Below are 22,328 nucleotides of genomic sequence, written 5' to 3' on the forward strand. Positions count from 1 at the left end.
AGAGACGATGCAGCGATATCAACATGAATAGTTGTAACTGGAGAGGCGGTGAAATCCGCAAGCTGCTGACTGACCATCATGGGAGAGAAGGTGATGCAGTCGCATTTAAAGAAGACGAAAAACGGTCGATCTAAGAGAAAGTACCAGACAAACTTTCCTTACAACGGGCCTAGTAGCGGGGACGCTGGCGAGTCTAACGCCGCTCTGTATTGCTTGTTTTTATTCAGTAATTTTAATATTTCTCACGAATGCATTGAACATTTTGTTGTTTAGTAGTTTAGCTAAGTTTACTAGTTATTTATAGTCACTTTTCGCTATTGTAAGTAAGCCAGTTTTCTTTATTTTTCCGTGTTTTATATGTGGAGTCGTACAGTTGCTTGACAGTTGGTGGACGCTGTTGCCTTTTGAACGCTGCTGCTCACCGGTTGCCACTTCTCGCTCTGAACATCATTCTGAGCATCATTTTTTCGCGATTTTCTTTTTCTTTATCTTACTAGTCTTTTAATTTTTTCTTAGTTCTCTTAGTTTTCCTTTGCTTACTTTCAACCCCTTCTGTCTGAAACCCTTCTGGACCTCGGATCGGACTATAATTCTCCCTTTCTACCCCTGGAAACTGGTCGCTAGCTAATTAGCTGGTGACCAGCTGGATGCTACCTGTCCGTGCCACTGCTGTCAGCTGTCCGGGACCTGCCTGCAGCGCTGGGCCATTGATTAGCTGGCTGCCGGCTGTTTGACAGTTTGTGGATGACACACCAACTGTGACACACCGGTCCGCTGCCACCCTGCCAGCTCTCCTGGACGCTTACCTGCGTCCGCGGATTGCTGTCAATCGCGGGGGACGCCACCTCCCTCCTAAACCGCTACCCGACAGTGTTCACCTGCTGGCCGGCTAGACTGCTGCTAACCCCCGGCGCCGTCCAACTGGCTTCCCCGTCTCCAGCGTAGCTACAACCGGCAAGCTCCACTCCTCTGCCTCCGCTGTGCTGGCTCTGTAGCTTCACCATAATCGACTTCACAGCCTGTGCATTTTTAAGCTGTTCCTCTGGATTGCGCTATGTTTGACTCTCACGTTACGAGCGCATCTCTGCCGCTCCGTACGGAGATGTTACGTCTCCGGATCTTCTCAAGGACCCCTCCACCTCAGCTTGCATCCCACCATGACATTCTCAAACGATCAAAATACATCCACCGAGGCTCTGGACGGAATTTTCAGTACACTCACAACAGCAAACATCCACTCCTTCTGGTCCACTGGGCCCCGCCCCCCTCCTCGCACAGCCCGTACGGTCAGTCCTGTCAATCACAGTGTACTGTCCCCTCTGCTCAAAGCAACCTGCTACACTCCACTCACCTGTCTGAAATTCTGTCTGCTGAACACCAGATCCCTCAGTAATAAGGCCCTTTTGATAAATTACTATATTGTTCACCAGAGCCTAGACATTCTCTGCCTCACTGAGACCTGGCAACAACCAAATGACTTCTCCCATCTAAATGAGGCTGTCCCACCAGGTTTTTCTTTTATTAGTAAATCCCGGGTTAATGGGAGGGGGGGTGGCCTCGCTCTCCTCCAACGTGATAACATCAAAGTCACCACTGTCACAGTCCCCCCTCACTCCTCCTTTGAATGTCTAGCTGTAAAACTCAAAGGCCCCAAACCCAATATCATGGTCACCATTTACAGACCACCAAAACCCTCTGCTGTTTTCCTCAATGAATTCTCATCACTACTTACATCTGTATGTGCAATGTCCCCCACTGTTATCCTCCTTGGTGATTTCAACATCCACATTGACAACCCATCCTGTACTTTTGCTAATGACTTCACATCACTTTTGGACTGTCTTGGCATCACACAACATGTCACCCTCCCAACCCAAAACAAAGGTCACATTCTGGATCTAATCTGCTGCACTGACATCACTCCCACTAACCTTGATGTCATTGATTTCCCCATCTCCGACCATAAAGCTGTACTTTTTGACATTCATACCCAACTACACAAAACCAAGGAACAACGGACCATCTGCTTCAGAAACATCAAACTTATCAACACCACAGACCTCTCCACCATGATCAGCTCCTACCCCAACCCTCCCCCAGCTTCCTCCCTGACTGACCTGGTGACTCACTACAATAACCCTAGTGAGTCCTCCTCTTCCCTCACCACCCTGGCCCCCCTGAAAACCCGCTCAGTCTCATTCACCCACACTGCTCCTGTTGTAGCATTAATAATAACAACTTATCTAATTCACTTCAACTAGCTATAAGCAAAAGAGGAATCGGGGAGTCCTGGTCAAGTATAGATGGAGAGTTTATTGCCACCCGCAAACGAGAGACAACAAAGCCGAATGGTATCCTCGAATACACACTACTGAATGAATCCCAGACAGCTCCTTATATCCCCGAATTTTACACAATACAAAGTTGGACTTTCATCAAATATAGAATTTCTCATCAGTGTCATACTGTGTGGATGTCAGCATACTCCTATGTCTTCTGAATCCCAATGTGACCTTAGAACATATATTATCCTTATACAAACAGAGATGATGCACATGTGTGAATGTAAGCATTGTCTTCAGAGAGTACATCAATATGGGAGTAGACTGGACTCTGACTGACGTATCACATGGCCCATCAGGTGAGAATATCCTGGACCCACTCACTGGTGTCACACGGCACACAACATCTAGGTTAAAGGTGATCAGCTCCTTTAAACTATTAAAGTATTTATATGATATGTAGGCCTAATAATAATCATAGTTTAACATAGAATGTAAGGTTAATTTCTACCACACTCCCTGGTTCACTCCTCATCTGCGCCAGCTCAAAGCCACTGGTCGTCGACTGGAGCGACTCTACAATAAGACTTGACTCACTGTACACCGCCAAATGTATTCGGACCACCTCCATCACTACAAAAATGCCCTCACCACTGCCAAAACCTCATACTACTCCAACCTCATCAACACTGGTACAGGCAACAGCAGAGTCCTCTTGTCAACAGTCAGCCACTTACTTCAGCCTCCTAAAACCCTCCCTCCGCCGCACAACTACAGTCCCACCTTGACACAAACAATCTCCACGAACCGTTCCAATCTGGCTTCCGTCCAAAACACAGCACTGAAACAGCCCTAGTCAAAATCACCAACGACCTCCTCTGTGCAGCCGACTCTGGATTACTCACAATTCTAATCCTCCTCGATCTAAACGCAGCATTGACCGCCTGACTGGCATTGGGATCACTGGTGCTGCACTCTCCTGGTTTACATCCTACTTCACCGGCCGTCAACAATTTGTTCAACTAAGCCTGGGTGTTCAGGTGTCTCACTGGGAGTCACCCAGGGGTCAGTCTTGGGTCCACTCCTGTTCACCACTTACCTCCTCCCGCTGGGCACACTCCTCCGTCACCATGGGGTCCATTTTCACTGCTACGTTGACGTCACACAGGTCTACATCTCCACCAAACCCACCGCTGCCATCCCCCCCACCTCCCTCATCACGTGCCTGGAAGAGATCCGGAGCTGGTTGAGCAGGAACTTCCTGAAACTCAATGGAAACAAGACCGAGGCCCTGCTCATCGGCTCCAAATCCACCCTCACCAAATCACAACACAACCCAGCTCCACTCATAATCATCGATGGATTCCCAGTACCCTTCTCCTCCAAAGTCAAGAGCCTCGGTGTCATCCTGGACAACACCCTCTCATTCGCACCCCATATTCACAACATCACCCGGACTGCATTCTTCCACCTCCGCAACATCGCCAGACTCCGCCCATCACTGACCCAATCCAGCACTGAAATCCTAGTTCACTCATTTGTCACATCACTCATAGACTACTGCAACGCCCTACTCACCGGACTCCCCACCAAACTCATCAACCGACTGCAGATCATTCAGAACTCAGCCGCCCGGATCATCACCCGCACCAAATCATCTGACCACATCACCCCTGTCCTCATCCAACTTCACTGGCTCCCAGTACACTACCGCATCCAATACAAAACCCTACTCCTCACCTACAAAGCTCTCCACAACCTAGCCCCCAGTTACCTCTGCGACCTCCTCCAAGAATACACTCCCTCCCGCTCCCTCCGCTCAACCTCTGCTGGACTACTATGTATCCCCACATCACGACTCATTACAATGGGTGCCCGGTCATTCAGCTGTTCAGCACCAGGCTCTGGAACTCCTTCCCCCCACACATAAAACAGTCAGACACCATTACAACCTTCAAGTCACAACTCAAAACTCACCTGTTCAAACTCGCACACAACGTCTAACTGATCACTGTCTTGATTCTTTGTTTGTTTTGTCTTGTTTTATTTATTTATTTATTATTATTATTTTTCCACAATGTCTTGTTTTTAAACGATTTATGATAACTTTATGCTCTGTAAGGTGACCTTGGGTGTCTTGAAAGGCGCCCTTTAAATTAAATGTATTATTATTATTACAATGCTTCGTCAGCAAAGTGGTTAGCAAAATAGAGAATATGTTGGGATTTTTGCACTTTTTGCACAGTTAATCGCGTTTTAGCCTACACTCAGATGTGAACTCATTCTTGCATGCGAGGGTCTTGAATCAAAAAAAAAATATTTATGTTTTTTGCAATTCATTGTAAAAAGTCCTCCAGTGTGTAGCCCCGCCTTCTCCTGTGAACCAAGCAAGACAGCTCCGAGACGAAAGGGGATTTTATCAGCTTGGCAGGGTAAAAACGCCTAATCTGTCGGTAGTGGGGATTGACAACTATTCTGTGAAAATGAAAGAATATGTCTTGTGTGTGTTTCCTTCTTATGTGGAAAGCAGCAGAACCCAGACACCATTTCAATCAAGGTTGAAGAGGATATTGGTGGAGGCATGCCCGCCGTAGGTTAGTAGTACACACATTGCATCTATGCAAGAAAACAACCGTGATAAACTGAGAATGTACTTGATTCTGCCTTCTCAGTAGGAGCCTTTAACCCTTGACCATCCAAAGGGCGACAAGGAAAATGCATAATCAATAAATAGAAGTTAGAAATATAAATATATATATAATTCTTCCAATACACAAGTAGTACAAAGTACAAACTGTATACCTTTTGTGAAAATTATTAATTAAAAACATTACTTTCTCTTTCTCTGTTTTCCTCTCTGAAGAAGACGGCAATGACATCAGAGACTGCAGCACACAGCGCGGCGCCATCTCGGAGAGTCTGCGTGTGGACGCCCCTGGCTCCTCCCACATGTCAAGTCACAGCGGGGAGCTGCGCATCCTGAGCGTTTACGGACAAGGGGAGGGCCCTCTGGCGGTGGACGGCCATGACACCCTCTTTGCCGCGTCAGAACCGGAGGCCTTGCGCTCGCTGTCCACAGACCACAGCGTGGCCAAGAGCCTGAACTGCAGCGTGAGGCTCGTCCGCCTTGAGGAGCTGACTGGGCATCAGGGAGGCCGCAAGGGACGGCACGGTGTCTTGTGTGGAAAGGTTGTTCCCAACGATGCCAATATGATCGCCCACATGTCGAGCGACTCTGGGGAGAAGCCCTACAGGTGTGACCAATGCACGAAGTGCTTCAGTCAGAAAGGCAGTCTGAAGCGCCACTTGAGGACTCACTCCGGTGAGAAACCCTACAAGTGTGACCAATGCACAATGCGCTTCAGTCATGGCTCCGCCCTGAAGTTCCACATGTCGACTCACACCGGCGAGAAGCCCTACAGGTGTGACCAATGCACAAAGAGTTTCATTCAAAGCTACGCCCTGAAGTGCCACATGAGGACTCACTCCGGTGAGAAGCCCTACAAGTGTGACCAATGCACAATGCGCTTCATTCATACCTCCGCCCGGAAGCGCCACATGTCGACTCACACCGGAGAGAAGCCCTACAAGTGTGACCAATGCACGAAGTGCTTCAGTCAGAAAGGCCACCGGAAGAGCCACATGATGACTCACTCTGGGGAGAAGCCCCACAGGTGTGACCAATGCACGAAGCGGTTCAGTCTGACAAGATACCTGACGATCCACATGAGAACTCACTCTGGCGAGAAGCCCTACAGGTGTGACCAATGCATGAGGTGCTTCCATCTTGGCTCCTCCCTGAAGTTCCACATGACGACTCACACCGGGGAGAAGCCTTACAGGTGTGACCAATGCATGAAGTGCTTCAGTCAGAAAGGCACCCTGAAGCACCACATGTCGACTCACACCGGGGAGAAGCCCTACAGGTGTGACCAATGCATGAAGTGTTTCGGTCAGAAAGGCACCCTGAAGACACACATGATGACTCACTCTGGGGAGAAGCCCTACAGGTAGGGCTGGGCGATATACAGGTTTTAAAATTATACCGGTATATTTTTGAAAGTGATATGTAGTTGAGACAATAACACCATACCGGTATATTATATATTATTTTGATGTTGCCTTGCGAGCGCTATTTTATAAAGGTGACCGCTACTCTCTGAGCCTACAAACCATGTTCAGCTGCTCAATCCCGCCCCTTATATGTACGTAGCGTTCTCCCACCCATTGGCGTTTCACAACAAAACGTTTCTCGTGAGCACGAGAAAGTATCTGGTGCGCACGAGAAAGTATCTCGTTCGCACGAGAAAGTATCTGGTGCGCATATCACTGTGTGTGTGTGTGTGTGTGTCTGTGGTCAGCGTGTGAGTGCAGTGGACCAGCGAGCGGTAGCGTGCATGTACGTTTAGTGAAGTAATGATCGAGTCCGGTTGTGTGTAAAAGAATAAAGCACCCGGCAAGAATCGGTGGCCGCTTCATTCCGACCTATAAGCAGACCCACTGCCGGTCAAAGTGAAGGGTGTGTTTCCCCTGAGAGATCATCGGCCCTGGTGGGAACGTGTCTGAGAGCCGACAGCAGAAAGTTGTAACACTAACCATCTCGTAGTCGGAGGCGGAGCGCAAGAAAGTTGTACGTGCTCCAATAGTGCAAGATAAAAACTAAAGCACATTAATTGAATGATTTTAGCTTGTGTGTGATTTATTGCGGGCACGGGCACGCACAAGATAAAATCCTAAAACAGGATTTTTTTGTCTCCGAGGACGTCTATGGTATCACTCCGCAAATAGTCCGGTAACTTGTCAACTCCAGCGTCTTCGGTTGTTATGCGACGTCAACGTCTTTGGCGTACTATTTCTCTGCTGATCAACACTACGAATGCTGGTTACAAATAAATTGTAAAAAGACACACCATGAAGTTATTTTTTCGTTTAGGCAAGTAACCGTGTAATAAGCGGGATAATGTATAGAACGTCGTCGGTCATTATTGAAAATAAGCCCCTTCAGGTCGGTGTCCTGTTCGCCCTGTCGGGGCTTATTTTCCCGATAATGACCGGTAGGGGTAATGTCAAGAATCTCACAATTCGATTAGATTTTGATTCATTAGGTCATGATTCGATTCGATTTCGATTCGATATTGATTGAAATGCTTCGATATCGATTCAGCATCAAGTAGAAATACACAAGAAAGAGTAAAATATACATTTTTTAAATAATTATTTATTTAATTTCATGCCTTAAAACAGCCCGGGCACAGGGCTGGAAATTGTGACATAACATCAGAACATCTTTGAACAATAATAACATAAGAACCAGGTGCCTTCATTTCTGGTAACAAATAAAACATTAGCACAATACAAGTATAACTATAAGAATAAACTATAAAAAAAAAGTGCTGTATTAAATGTAATGTAGGCCTTTGTAAACTTAAATCATGTATTTTTCTTTCTTCTGAGCTCACAAAACACATAAGAACAAAACATAAAATAAAAAATAAAACATTTAGCACACGATCCTCTCAGATGGTACACTAGTACCTGGGATACAGAGGTATCGTTTTGCTTGGCATGACAAAAGGGGGTACTCCCCCTCAGGTTCTCTTCAACAGTTGAGTGGATTGGTGGAGAGTGCCAGTGACTTTACCTTTGTGTGCCTCATCACCTCATCTAAAACTATTTCACTTGTGGTTCTGGACACTGCTACTGGAGCATATGTGTTCCCCAGGAGATCAGCCAAAGCACTGGAGTCCCTTGCTTTCTTTGATGGGGGTCCAGAGTCATCAGCTGGTTCTGCCTGCTGCTCCAGCACGTTACCTGCCTCACTGTCTGCTGCATTTATTGGCCCACCCTGTTGTGAAAGTAAATAAATCACATTAAATCAAACAAAAGCTTTATCTTGCAATTGTTATACAGTTAGTTTCAAATCCATTGTGGGAGTGTATGATAGAACTTTTCAATAAAATAAAAAGTGCCAGCGTTCAAATAATTCCAGACAACCAAACAAAAATATTCTGTGTGCACAGTTGCACACATAGTCAGCCCCTTCATTCAATATAAATTTGTACTTACAGAGTCCTTCTCAGTTGCTAATGCATCAGTGATAGTGGTGAGATGGGCGAAGATTTCCTCACGCTCATCATCAGACAGAAAAGGCAGGGCCTTGAAGCACGGGTCCAGAGCTGAAGCTAGGAGGAGTTCATCCTTCAGGCCAATGTACCTTAAATAAAAATAAATTCATTAATTCACATTACAATAAATATTTTTCCCCCTCTTAATCATGAAATTCTAATTAAAATGAGTTTGTAGTGTATAGTTACTGTACAAAAGATCCTGGTGCACTGCAGATTTAATCTCCTTCACGATCCCAGAGTCATTGGGGGTCAGTTGCATTTCCTCCAGAAGTTTGGCTCCAAGGGGTGCGATGACGGACAGAGTAGGGGTACCTTCCTGAGACATCACCAAGGTGGCTTTCTTCAGTGGCTTCAGAGCATGTGCAACGTCCTCTGCTGCCGTTATGTCTGCCTCTGTAAGGGTGCACAGATCCTTTTCCTGTTTTCGTTCTTCAGGGGAATATAGTGCAGCGGACACAGCTGGTTGCTGCTCCAAAAATCGTTCCAGCATTTCTAATGCGCTGTTCCAACGTGTTGATACATCCGTCACTAGTTTACGCTGTGGGAGATCCAGCAACTTCTGTTTGTTCTTGAGTGCATGATTGGCTAGCGTGCTTCGGTGGAAAAAGGTGGAGATGCGCCTCACTCTGCCGAGAAGCCGTGAGACGGCAGGGATTTTAAGGGCAGCCTGAGAAGCTAACTTGAGTATGTGGGCAAAGCAGCCAACATGCAAACACTCAATGAGACTTGTTGCAGTATTTCTCAACCGCCTGGCAAAGTTTGCACAACACCTTACTTTTATCTCTTTCCTGGGTTCCAGGTAAACACGGGAATACAAAATGAATCCACACGTCTGATTTCAGGGTAGAAGGCGGCGGCTTAACGGAGCAGCTACTCATCCTGGTCGCCATGTTGATATGAAGTGCGGCCCCCGTCCGTATTGCGGGAATCACACGTGTTCACGGTGTTGCTCACCGCGCCCCTACTGGCCAGGGGATTGAATTGATTCAGAAAATTGCTGAATCGATATTGAATTGCAGGGAAAATAATTGCAATATATTGCTGAATCGATATTTTTACCCACCCCTAATGACCGGCGTTCTTTACATTATCCCTTACGTATCTGTTGTTAAAGCACAGCTATGCTTCGTTGAGCAAAATATAAAGAAAACACTAAATAAATGGTTGATAGTGGCGTGGAGTTAAAACTACACACTTTAGCTGTTTTGTTCAAAATATCGTTATAATATCGTATATCGCCATTCGAACAGAAAATATCGAGATATGAGTTTTGGTCCATATCGCCCAGCCCTACCTACAGGTGTGACCAATGCATGAAGCGCTTCAGTCATGGCCACGCCCTGAAGATCCACCTGAGGACTCACTCTGGGGAGAAGCCCTGCGTGTGTCTGCAGTGCAACGCCAGCTACAGCGACCCAAGCAGTTTGTGTGTGCACATGCTCAAGCACACTTTGAGACGGGGTAGCGGGACGCTTTGATTGAGACCTCTGTCTGGTATTGGTTTAAATTACTACTTTTTGTTTTTCTTTTAATCACGATTAAACGCTTTCAACTTTTGATTCGCTTGTTGTTTTTATTAATTTATGTCTGTGAGGAATAACTTATTTCAAGGATACTTCTGACAGCAAAATATTTGATTTAATGTAGAGCTTGATCAGGGGAAGATACAGGCAGCGAAGTTACCAAGCATACAGTCAATGAGACGATGGGTGTACATGATTCTTATAGGTAACGTTCACATCGTGGGTAAATACAAAGGAAACAAAGGTCAGGGGGAGGGGCCTTCGTGGAGTTTAGGATTGGCCAGAGGAGAGACCAAGTTAAATTGCAATTCACAATATGGGTGAAGTGGACATGGCTGCAAGACGGTTAAAGGAATCTACACAACAAAGAAGTCTGGATTGCGCTCAGTACTAGTAACTGCCCACAGTTGCAAATGCAAACTATCTAAACACCTTTCAATTAGGGAGGACGGGAGGTATCTCTAGGTCCATGGAGAATGCATAGAAATTCATTGATATTGTCAAATTATTCAAACAGGGTTCATATAATTTGTATATTAAAGTTATGCTTGACATTGCCACAACATTGTCATTACTGTTATCTTTGTTATCACAAAAAGCCTGCAAAGTTCACTTGTGAAATAGACTGCGATTGAACCGCACATTATACATGATTGTGTTCATTCCACTTACCTTTCCATTCCGTGCGCTTATTGCTAACTACCTTGGATGGATTGTATCATAATAGCGATAATGGTTGAAGATGATTCATTTTACCAGGTCCCTGGTTAAATGTCAAGTTCTCAGTGATGCTCAGTTTAAGCCGGTCCTCCCTCTAGAAGGCAGCATTATTCTAACGGGACAAAGTCAGAAGATTCCTAGCATTGGTCCCCCTTCACTCCCTGTTTGCAGCGGCGGCTGGTGATCCAATTCGTGGGTGGGGTGCAGTAATGGACAGGGGTCCTCCCCAAGAATATATAGAATTGGTTTCTGGGATGCCCACTAGCTAAAAATGTATTCTGATTCATAGCCTACATCCTGACTTGCAGGGCCTGGACAAGCTTACACTGCTTTCACTTTCATTCCACTAGCCATTGCTATTTGACTCATGGTTGTTATTCTGATATTGAGGCATATCATGATCAATGTCCTATAGTGTTTTACCCGAGTCTCAAGGTCGATTTCAAATGCAGTTTGGGACCGTAATTTACTTGTTCCTTTTAAGTATAACATTGCATGAGGAGTCCAATTCCTCAACTGAAATGGGTAGAAAGTGCTTATACGACTCTCTGCCAAATATCTATCACTTCTCTCTGCATGTAGTCATGTTGCGCAATGCACGAATGCTGCTGAGGAAGGTAGCCTATTGGATTCATTGGCTGAATTGTCCAATCAGCTCCAAATTACCACAATGAGTTGAAACACAAGACACAGTGTAGTGTCAAGTGTTTCTTTGATACACTTGGTAGGATAACAAACCTACCATGGTTAATCGTTCCTTATGTCGTATGGTCATGTACAGGGGTTGGGTTTGTGTCGGGTGGGTCTCTTCTGTTTCTGTTTGCTAATTATTTTGGTGTGTGTGTGTGTGTGTGTGTGTGTGTGTGTGTGTGTGTGTGTGTGTGTGTGTGTGTGTGTGTGTGTGTGTGTGTGTGTGTGTGTGTGTGTGTGTGTGTGTTTGTCCGGTGTGTTTGTCCGGTGTGTTTGTATGTGTGTAGAAAGTTCCTAAACCAGAGGGAAACTTTGAACCAATGCAATAGGCTTAAAATGTACCACTATATCAAAACTAAAAAGAATCTTCAGAAAAAAATAATGAATTGTTATGAGCTGGAGCAGTGAATTTCCGTTTTTCTTTTCTTGTTTGATGGTTTCGGTTAATCTGTTCAAATATTGTGTTATCGTTTGGTCCAAAAGCTTTGATTTCTTTTAACAAACGAGCTGAACATCATCATCATCATCATCATAATTATAAAAAACGGTATAATTTGAACTTCATTATTTATTGCTTCGGATTTTTTCTTGCATTTATTATGTTTGTATTATTTTTAACCATGTTTAATAAAAAAAAAGGAAATTACGGGGAAAGGTTACCTCCCCTTTCTCTTATTTTGCCCGCCCAGATTATTTGTCCCTCCCGACCGCCCATGAGAAAAGGAGTTACGAACGTGTGCGCATAGCTCTTTCCTTGAGAGACACCGTGGCTTGCAAACGAGCGAATCAGCGCAGTTGCTCAGTGTTTGGATGTACAAAACCTCGAAAAAGTAAGTTAACTAACGTCATATCATTGTGTTGCTGTACTGTATATGGTTACCTTGTTAGCATTATAATGTTGCTTTAGCATTAGCGCTACAGCTAACAGCTAAGTTACTGTCGCTAATGTAACGGTAGATAGCATCAGTTATGTGTACCATGGACCTATTAAAGAAAGGACAGCGGAATAATACATTGCCGCCCATTCATAACTATAAATACACGCAATGTAACTCGAGTGTGCACCTCAGCAAGCAAGGGGCATCACACGAGAATGGGCACAATTCAACAAAGGGGGTACAATGATCTCTACTGCTTGGATACCAAGGGAATGCAATGTTTAACAATGTCTGCTCACCACACAACAAACGAATACAATTGTATTTTACCGGCCACTGGACCGCAGTAGTTTTAGCGTTTTACTGATGAGGAGAATGACCTGTTAAACACATCCAAATACATATGGTGCGTTCCAGGTAACCCGTGTTTTCGCACCCTTCTACCCTCTTGTACTCCCATTTATAGCTGGTTATTTACGGGTATAAAAGTGTATCTGGAACGCACTATTATAGGCATGTTTTCCCCTTCACACCTGATTCAAATCAAAGGGTTATTAGCAGATTTCTGTAGAGCTTGATGTCATGGTATTGAGTTGATGAGATGAACTTTAAAATATGTAAACAAATCAATGATGTAATATCATTTCATATAACAAATTGTAAGTATTAGGCTAATGTAATTCACTAAACATGCTTATCTTATATCTTCTTACAACTTGCTGCTGGACTATATACACTATAAAAAATTTAGTACTGATTTTACTTTGTTGTCTCTACGCAGGCCAGCTCATCAAGTGCTTACATTCAGCAGCTTCTCTCAAGGCGGGATGTTGCCTGCCAGACAGAGCACATGGAAACGCGTATTAGTAGGCACACAGCTATCCTTAAAGACTTTGCAGCCCCATTTTAAAAGTGACGGTGTGTACTTTCCTCATTGAGTATTTTTGTTCTTTGATATAATAGATTCTTGGCAGCATAGATTCTAGGCTGATGCTAGATTCTTCCTGCGCTAAAAAGCCTGGTCCTCTTTGGAAAAGCATCATGACAAGCGCCCTGCTAAAACACGAGTCAAACTTGGGAGTTGCAATTCAAAGATGGAATCAGTCAAGAGCCCAGAAGGGTTTCAAGACAGATGCCACATGAGCTTGTTTATCATTCTCAAACATCAATAAATTCATAATGCATGAAGTTTAGCTGATCAGCTTAGCGGGAAGGACACGTTGCTTTTTAGTGTCAAAATAGAATTATTGCGCTTGTCTCACATGTCATGTTGTGATCAGATCACTTTGCGCTGGTGTTCGTTGAGTGTCCTTAACCTGGCCAACCACTTGAGCTTTGAGTCTAGGGAGGAGGGTGCTGAAGGAGATGTCCCTCTCCAAAACTGTGAATCTTTGTCAGCAGCACACATTTTAAACCCTCTGTGTCAATGTTGTATACATTTAAAGAGTTTCTTTCACGTGTACAAATACACAATGCCTCCCTTTATGCAAATAATGCATCAAAACAATTACTTTTCCTTTTTTTCTCCCTCTGCAGAAGACTGCGATGCCTTTGGAGACCGTAGCACTCAGCGCAACGCCACCTCCGAGATTCTTGGTGTGGACGCACCTGGCTCCTCCCACATGTCCAGTTACAGTGAGGAACTGAAGATTCTGAGCGTCTACGGAAAAGGGGAGGGCCCACTGGCGGAGGACGGCCATGACACCCTCTTCACCGTGTTAGAAGTGGAGGCCCTGAACTCGCTGTCTGCCGACCACAGCGTGGCCAAGAGCCTGGAGCGCGGCGAGCAGCTGGTCTGCCGCGAGGAGCTGAGTGTGCAGGTTGGAAATCATCTTCTCATTCAGCATCCAAAAGAGAGGTTTCCTCTGTTACAACTCTAATGGTACGGCCACACCAACCGCGTTGCTCACGTTAGGGGCGTTGAAAATCGGCATTTTTGCATAGGGAACCATTGGTTTAGGCGCGGTACACGCGTTGAAGCGTTGAAGCGTTGATTTGGGGGCGTTAGGCGCGGCAGTTGCACGTAATTACGCACGTAAACGCAGTAACGCGCCCAACGCACCAACGCCCGGAGTTCAGAAAATTGAACTTTCAACGCTCCAACGCGTGACGCTTAGCCGCGGAAGCCAATCAGCGTGGAGCTTGACCCGACGTCACTGGCAGAGAGTAGTGAGCTTGCACAGAAGCATACGGCCGACATCTTTCTTTTTTCTGGGTGGAAATAGTAACATAGTTACGCCATTAAATGCGTTTATGGAAACATTTCTAGCGAGAAATGTGCATTTTACTTTCATAATGTTCGCTCGGTGAATGTGAAGGATGTTTGGTTTGATAGTTATGACGAAGAGGGAACGCTCCGTTCACTTGCATGGACAGAGTCTCTGGTTGCTAAGCAACCTCAACGTCTTGGCGGACTGCTTCTCTGCTGATCAACACTGCGAATGCTGGAAACACACCAGACACACCATGTGAAGTTATTTAACCCGATTATTGTTATTTATATCCGAGATTATTTAATCTAACCTGATCTAAACTCTATCACCCAAACACGGCGGCGTTTGGGTTTCCTACCTCGGACTCCAGCGCAGCCACGGCCGACATTCTGGGTGGAAATAGTTACATAGTTACGCCATTAAATGCGTTTATGGAAACATTTTTAGCGAGAAATGTGCATTTTACTTTCATAATGTTCGCTCAGTGAATGTGAAGGATGTTTGGTTTGATAGTTATGACGAAGAGGGAACGCTCCGTTCACTTGCATGGACATGGACTCATCTAGCTGCGTTGGCGCGTTGACGCGTTGGAAGCGTTGAACCACCACACACTGGTCAAGCGTCAGGTTAGGCGCGTTACTCGCGTTATCCAACGCGAGTAACGCGTTTGGTGTGGCCGCACCGTAAAACAAACCCATTGAAAGCCCACACCTTTATGATTCAGTAAACGTTTTTACACCGCCAAATATGCCCGTCTTATGCTCAACTTTTCCCCTGTGTGATCCGCGCGTTTACACTGGCTGAGGTAATTTACGGGCTTTATTTCGAACCCCTATCAGGCCTCGACATTAACGGTTGCCCGCTTGCCCGGGGCAACCAAAAGTCATATTTGGGCAAGTTGAGATTGATTTCTGGTTGCCCGAACGGGCAAGTGGATTTTGGGTGGATGTTAATGTAAAGGCTATTTATTGAAATGTTTTTAGAAACGGCAGAACAACCTTTTTTGCCGCAAAATAACACAAAATATAAGTATTTGCAATTGATCAGCGCGCCGTCTTCTCTTCTCTCGGAAAGTGAGTTAACAGACACGTCGCTTCAGTGCGAATATAGCCCCGCCTTCTGTCACTCGCAGTGCGTTCTCTGGCCGTGATTCGAAGGTGTTGGCTAAAGGTTAGCCAAAAAAGGTAGCATCGCAAGTGCAGCGCCTCCGCAAACGGTTTAGGTAGAAGGTAAATGGAGTAGTGATGGAGGAGTGCGGTTTGGAAGTACTTCGGATTGAGGCAAATTACCAAGGAAAGTCATATGCAAGAACACGGTTTTGGGTTTCATAACTGTGCACATGCACAGCAATAGCGGTCTTTTTCACGAAATTGGACCCTCACAAACTATATATTACATGAAAGCTGAGCCTCCACTTATTCCAACAGTCCAAACCATATCATTCTGTGACTAAATCTCGCAAATAACAACTTAAGAAGAAATGTCCCCTTTTCTTTTAACAACCAAAAATGAAGTATTACCTTTGTGATTTTTGTCCACAAAGTTGATTCTGGTCGAATAAAACCACCATAAACAGATAACCCAGTGTGTGGGCCAAATTTTGCAACTAAACAAGGTATTTTCAATCAATGAATAAGAGAAGGTTTCTTAGGAAATAGGTAAATTGCCTTCAATCAGAAAACATATTCTTCAGCGCAATCTAGTGGCCATATGTTTATTTGCGAGTGTTTGGCTTGGTGCATTCGAATATATTTGCCCTGAAATTTAAATGGAGGTGTCAAGTGTCAAAATTGTAAGATATCTACCTTTATTTGTGTCTCATAGTAAGACATCGCTCCCAAATGATAATGACCAACTGATAATTGTTTCAGGTGGAAATGTTATCTTCCACTTATGCTGTGTTCCATGGCTTTATTCACTTTAACCAAGTATCATCCCCATTGAATATTTCACTTGCACAACAATCTTTCTTTTGGCACAAAGATGACATTATCGCCCTTGCAGTTGTGGAGATATACTCTATTTACTTTGGGTATGTTCTTTCCTGAAAAAAACTTTTCCCCTGATATCGAAAATGGTATAGAATATCGATATTTTTCCAGGGATAGTGTCAAAGTTAGAAAATCCAGTATCGTGACTGACAACACTACTAGAAACGCGATTGTGATTATTCAGTTAGAGCTACAAGAAACGTGAAAGTTAAAAAAAGACATATCTTTGCTACTACCTCTGACATTGAGTTAAGTACATTTGCATGAAATCATGCAGGTCTACATATAACTTGGCGATAGCTTTAATAGGTTGCAACGGTGGACTGAAATCACTTCAGGGCACGATGTGACCACTCGATAAATAAGTAAACAAAGGGAAGTTTGTTATTTTTTAAACACAACATGTGTGGAAGCTAACATTCAGCTTCAGTCTGAGCTAGGATGATTTTTCTGAGCCCCCCAAAAACCAGGCCGCATGCCTGGCAAAAAGAGGCCTGTTCAAGATTCTGATTATAATTTGGGCAAGTGAACATCACATTTGCACTTGTAAACAGTTAATCGCGTTTTATCCTACACTCAGATTTGAACTCATTCTTGCATGCGAGGGTCTTGAATCAAAAAATATGTAAATATTTATTTGCAATTCATTGTAAAGAGTCCTACACTCTGTGTGTAGCCCCGCCTTCTCCGGTGAACCAAGAAAGTCAGCTCAGAGACCAAGGCAAGGCAACTTTATTTATCTAGCACTTTTCATACACAAGGCAGACTCAGTGATTCACATATAAACATTGTCATACAATAAAATAAAATAACTGATAAGTAAAAGAAAACATAACAAAGTTACAAAAGGCATTTTAGTATTAAAATAGAAAATAAAGGCAAAGTTAAAAAAGCTTTTTAGAAAGTGCAATGTATTTAAGATTTAGCAGAAAGCTAAATCAAACATTAAAGTCTTCAAGGGGGAAGGGGGGTTTTACCCCCTCGGTTTAACACGGGCAAGACATTGAAATTGCAGGGTGTGCCAAGCCGCGACCGAACCAGCTTGGCAGGGTAAAAAGGTATAATGTGTCTAATTCTGTGAAAATGAAAGAATCTGTCTTGTGTGTGTGTTTCCTTCTTTATGTGGAAAGCAGCAGACCCCAGACACCATTTCAATCAAGGTTGAAGAGGATATTGGTGGAGGCTTGCCCGCCGTGGGTTAGTTATACACATTGCATCTATGCAAGCAAACGACCTGGATCAATGTACTTGATTTCACCTGTGCTAAAAAGCCTGGTCCTCTTTGGAAAAGCATCATGACCAGTGCCCTGCTAAAACACAAGTCAAACTTGGGAGTTGCATTTCAAAGATGGAATCAGTCAAGAGCCCAGAAGGGTTTCAAGACATTTGCCACATGAGCTGGTTTATCATTCTCAAACATCACTGAATTCATAATGTATGAATGTTAGCGGATCAGCTTAGAGGGAAGGACACGTTGTTGCTTTTTAGTGTCAAAATATAATTCTTGCGCTTGCAGCATTCTTCCAAGAAAGTATTCCAATCCATGATCGCTTATCTTACTTTATTTGTTTAAGTATTTCAGTATGGTAACTAGGGAGCAAAAGGAGAGGAAGCGTGTCTTACACATGCTGAGCGTCTCCCAGCTGACCAAAGCTATATTAACCCTTATGTATGGCTGCCGAGAGATTCTGGTTTGTTTACTGGCTCTGTTGTCTGTTTTGTTTCAAATCCACGTGGCCCACAGCAGTGGGCGGAGCCGGCGTGACGTATTAGCCTCGGCTTCCTCACTTGTCTGAGGTGCTGCCTTCTGTGGATGGAGCAGCTATTGCAGCCTTCAGTAAGGTCCTGCTCCCCTTGTGGCTATGTATAGTATTTACGGCTTATATGTTTGGTCCTGCTTCCTAGTGGTTCTGTGAGGGTAATACAGCTTGTGTGTTTGAATCTGCTTCGTAGTGGTTCTGTGAGGGTAATACAGCTTGTGTGTTTGAATCTGTTTCCTAGAGGCTATGTGGAGGCAGCTTATGTTCTTAAAATACGTAACACGCTTGTCTCACATGTCATGTTGTGATCAGATCACTTTGGGCTGGTGTTCGTTGAGTGTCCTTATCCTGGCCAACCACTTGAGCTTTGAGTCTAGGGAGGAGGGTGTTGGAGGAGACATACCTCTCCAAAACTGTGAATCTTTGTCAGCAGTACACATTTTATGCATATAATGTATCAAAACAATATTTTTTTCCTTTTGTTCTCCCTCTGCAGAAGACTGCGATGCCTTTGGAGACCCTAGCATCCAGCGCAACGCCACCTCAGAGATTCTGGGTGTGGACACCCCTGGCTCCTCCCACATGTCCAGTCGTAGCGAGGAACTGCTGGTTAGCAGAATAAAGAATGTTGGCATTTTTGCACTTAAATAGTTAATAGTGTTTAAGCCTACACTCAGATGTGAACTCATTCTTGCATGCGGGGGTCTTGAATCAAAAAAAAAAAATACACAGGGAAGACATTGAAATTGCAGGACGTTCCAAGTGCAGTGTAAAAATGCCTAATCTGTCAGTAGTGGGGATTGACAACTATTCTGTGAAAATGAAAGAATATGTCTTGTGTGTGTTTCCTTCTTATGTCGAAAGCAGCAGACCCCAGACACCATTTCAATCAAGATTGAAGAGGATATTGGTGGAGGCATGCCCGCCGTAGGTTAGTAATACACATTGCATCTATGCAAGAAAATGACCGTGATAAAATGGAAAAATGCATAATCAACAAATAGAAGTTAGAAAGAATGTCAAAATATAATTCTTCCAATACACAAGTGTGTACAAAGTACATACTGTATTCCTTTTGTGAAAATGATTAATTAAAAACATTACTTTCTCTCTCTTCTCTGTTTTCCTCTCTGAAGAAGACGGCAATGACATCAGAGACTGCAGCACACAGCGCGGCGCCATCTCGGAGAGTCTGCGTGTGGACGCCCCTGGCTCCTCCCACATGTCAAGTCACAGTGGGGAGCTGCGCATCCTGAGCGTCTACGGACAAGGGGAGGGCCCACTGGCGGTGGACGGCCATGACACCCTCTTTGCCGTGTCAGAACTGGAGGGCTTGAGCTCGCTGTCCGCAGACCACAGCGTGGCCAAGAGCCTGAACTGCAGCGTGAGGCTCGTCCGCCTTGAGCTGACTGGGCATCAGGGCGGCCGCAAGGGCCGGCCCGGTGTCTTGTGTGGCAAGGTTATTCCCAACAATGCCAATATGATCATCCACATGAGGACCCAAAACGACGAGAAGCCGTACTGTTGCTACCAATGCATGAAGCGCTTCAGTCGGAAAGGCGTCCTGAACCGCCACATGATGACTCACGAAGGGGTGAAGCCCTACAAGTGTGACCAATGCATGAAGTGCTTTGGAGAGAGCTCCAAGCTGAAGCTCCACATGAGGACTCACACTGGCGAGAAGCCTTACAAGTGTGACCAATGCACGAAGTCTTTCAGTCACAAAGACTACCTGAATATCCACATGAGAACTCACTCCGGTGAGAAGCCCTACAAGTGTGACCAATGCATGAAGTGCTTCAGTCATAGCTCCACCCTGAACTTCCACATGTCGACTCATTCCGGGGAGAAGCCCTATAGGTGTGACCAATGCCCTAAGTGCTTCAGTCATGGTCGCAGCCTGAAGTTCCACATGTTGACTCACTCGGGGGAGAAGCCCTACAGGTGTGACCAATGCACGAAGCGGTTCAGTCTGACAAGATACCTGAAGCTCCACATGAGAACTCACTCCGGCGAGAAGCCCTACAGGTGTGACCAATGCATGAAGTGCTTCCATCTTGGCTCCTCCCTGAAGTCCCACATGTCGACTCACACCGGGGAGAAGCCCTACAAGTGTGACCAATGCATGAAGTGCTTCCATCTTGGCTCCTCCCTGAAGTCCCACATGTCGACTCACACCGGGGAGAAGCCCTACAAGTGTGACCAATGCATGAAGTGCTTCAGTCAGAAAGGCCACCTGAAGAGCCACATGATGACTCACTCTGGGGAGAAACCTACAGGTGTGACCAATGCACGAAGCGGTTCAGTCTGACAAGATACCTGAAGCTCCACATGAGAACTCACTCCGGCGAGAAGCCCTACAGGTGTGACCAATGCATGAAGTGCTTCCATCTTGGCTCCTCCCTGAAGTCCCACATGTCGACTCACACCGGGGAGAAGCCCTACAAGTGTGACCAATGCATGAAGTGCTTCAGTCAGAAAGGCCACCTGAAGAGCCACATGATGACTCACTCTGGGGAGAAACCTACAGGTGTGACCAATGCGCGAAGCGGTTCAGTCTGACAAGATACCTGAAGCTCCACATGAGAACTCACTCCGGCGAGAAGCCCTACAGGTGTGACCAATGCATGAAGTGCTTCCATCTTGGCTCCTCCCTGAAGTCCCACATGTCGACTCACACCGGGGAAAAGCCCTACAGGTGTGACCAATGCATGAAGTCAGAAAGGCACCCTGAAGCACCACATGATGACTCAGTCTGGGGAGAAGCCCTACAGGTAGGGCTGGGCGATATACCGTTTTTAAAATTATACCGGTATATTTTTGAAAGCGATATGTAGTTGAGACAATATCGCCATACCGGTATATTATATATATTTTTTATGTTGCCTTGCGAGCGCTATTTTATAAAGTTGACCGCTGCTCTCTGAGCCTACAAACCATGTTCAGCTGCTCAATCCCGCCCCTTATATGTACGTAGCGTTCTCCCACCCTCGGACGTTTCGCATCACTACAAAACGTTTCTCGTGAGCACGAGAAAGTATCTGGTGCGCACAAGAAAGTATCTCCTTCGCACGAGAAAGTATCTGGTGCGCATATCACTCTCTCTGTGTGTGTGTGTGTGTGTGTGTGTGTGTGTGTGTGTGTGTGTGTGTGTGTGTGTGTGTGTGTGTGTGTGTGTGTGTGTGTGTGTGTGTGTGTGTGTGTGTGTGTGTGTGTGTGTGTGTGTGGTCAGCGTGTGAGTGCAGTGGACGAGCGAGCGGTAGCGTGCATGTAAGTTTAGTGAAGTAATGTTCGAGTCCGGTTGTGTGTAAAAGAATAAAGCACCCGGCAAGAATCGGTGGCCGCTTCATTCCGACCTATAAGCAGACCCACTGCCGGTCAAAGTGAAGGGTGTGTTGCCCCTGAGAGAGCATCGGCCCTGGAGGGAACGTGTCTGGGAGCCGCCAGCAGAAAGTTGTAACACTAACCATTTCGTAGTCAGAGGCGGAGTGCAAGAAAGTAGTACGTGCTCCAATAGTGCAAGATAAAAAATAAAGCACATTAATTTGAATGATTTTAGCTTGTGTGTCATTTATCGCGGGCACGGGCACGCACAAGCTAAAATCATTCATATTATAGAAGAGGCTGTCAAGGAAAACAGGATATTTTGTCTCCGATGACGTTTATGGTATCACTCCGCAAATAGTCCGGTAACTCAAGCGTCTTCGGTTGCTATGCGACGTCAACGTCTTTGGCGGACTATTTCTCTGCTGATCAACACTACGAATGCTGGTTACAAATAAATTGTAAAAAGACACACCATGAAGTTATTTTTTCGTTTAGGCACGTAACCGTGTAATAAGTGGGATAATGTATAGAACGTCGTCGGTCATTATTGAAAATAAGTCCCTTCAGGTCGGTGTCCTGTTCGCCCTGTCGGGGCTTATTTTCCCGATAATGACCGGCGTTCTTCACATTATCCCTAATTTGGGCGCACATGCGCCTAGAATTCGGGGTAGTGCGACTGAAAATGTATCTGGTATAATTATTATTAGTTTATTTTTTTACAGAGCAGTCTATTCATAATATTGTAATAACCACGGAAGAGTGAATAAAGTATTGATTAGACAGCGATTTATTAGATACCTAATAAACCGTTGGAAC

At 45.1% G+C, this 22,328-nt stretch overlaps 1 pseudogene; it reads left to right on the top strand.

The window, feature by feature from the left end:
• LOC115541759 (zinc finger protein 62 homolog) overlaps window positions 1-21,308 on the top strand; it is a 29,279-nt pseudogene extending 7,971 nt beyond the window's left edge.
• The last annotated feature ends 1,020 nt before the right edge of the window (window positions 21,309-22,328 follow it).

The sequence above is a fragment of the Gadus morhua genome, chromosome 4, assembly GCF_902167405.1.
Source record: "Gadus morhua chromosome 4, gadMor3.0, whole genome shotgun sequence".
Classification (NCBI taxonomy): Eukaryota; Metazoa; Chordata; class Actinopteri; order Gadiformes; family Gadidae; genus Gadus; species Gadus morhua.